Source organism: Capricornis sumatraensis, chromosome 21 (genome assembly GCF_032405125.1).
Source record: "Capricornis sumatraensis isolate serow.1 chromosome 21, serow.2, whole genome shotgun sequence".
Classification (NCBI taxonomy): Eukaryota; Metazoa; Chordata; class Mammalia; order Artiodactyla; family Bovidae; genus Capricornis; species Capricornis sumatraensis.
The window spans coordinates 2,775,884-2,777,056 of record NC_091089.1 but is presented as its reverse complement, the minus strand read 5'-3'; the positions used below and the strand labels follow the sequence as shown (position 1 = coordinate 2,777,056).

Genomic DNA, 1,173 nt, shown 5'->3' with positions numbered 1-1,173 from the left:
ATGGCTGCTGAGAACTGCACTGTGTTTCCTGAGTTTGTACTGTTAGGACTTTCTGGCAGATGGGATGTGCAGCAGGCACTCTTCATTCTCTTCCTGCTGGTTTATGGCATAACTGTGGTTGCCAACTGTGGTTGCCAACGTAGTCCTGCTGATCGAGGTGGACCCTAGACTCCACACACCCGTGTATCATTTCCTGAGCAATCTGTGCTTCTGTGATGCTCGCTGCTCCTCCACTGTCTATCCCAGTATGCTGGCTGATTTCTTATCTGAGCTAAAGAAGATTTCATTTAACCTGTGTGCTGTTCAGATGTATTGTTTTGGGACCTTTGCAGATATGGAATGTCTCATGTTGACTATCATGGCTTATGATTATTATGTAGCCATTTGTAATCCACTTCTTTATACAGTTGTCCAGGAGATTCTGTACCCAGCTTATAGTTTTTGTGTACTTAGAAGCTTTGATCTATCCAGCAGTTTTTACCTATTGCACAATTCAGTTGTCATTCTGCAATTCCAATGTCATCAATCATCATTTTTTTCTGTAACTCCCACCCTTATTGGCTCTCTTTTCCTCAGATACAACCATCAATGAGATAATGATGTTCCCTTATAGCAGCTGTGTTCTGGGTTGCAGTATCATCATTGTCTTCATCTCCTACAGCTGCATCATAACAACCATCCTTAGAATGAATTCAGCCAAAGGGAGATGCAAAGCCTTCTCTACATGTGCCTCCCAGTTAACCACTGTGGCTATATTTTATGGCATGCTTCTGCTCATGTATCTCAGATCCAGCTCCAGTTACTCTATGGACACAGACAAAATGGCCTCTGTCTTCCACACAGTTTTCATCCCAGTGCTAAATCCACTGATCTACAGTTTAAGAAACAAGGATGTGAAAACTGCACTGAAAAGAGCAATTGTCACTAAATTACGTTTTTACCCAAAATGATTTATTTAAAGATTTTGATAGCTAATGTTTAGGTACTTTGACTGAGTCTGTTAATCTCACCAATGTAACTTCTAGATATTTTCCATCACTTTTCTTTATGCCTAAAATGAATGTGGGGGTCAGAAATTATTTATCTTCATTGTCACTCTAAACTAAGGAAGAATAGTAATAGGTTCACTTTGCTATTTTTTAGAAAAGATATATTATATCTCTTCTCAGTTCA

At 39.6% G+C, this 1,173-nt stretch overlaps 1 pseudogene; it reads left to right on the top strand.

Moving 5' to 3' along the window:
- Positions 1-950, top strand: LOC138097726 (olfactory receptor 8U9-like; annotated as a pseudogene).
- The last annotated feature ends 223 nt before the right edge of the window (positions 951-1,173 follow it).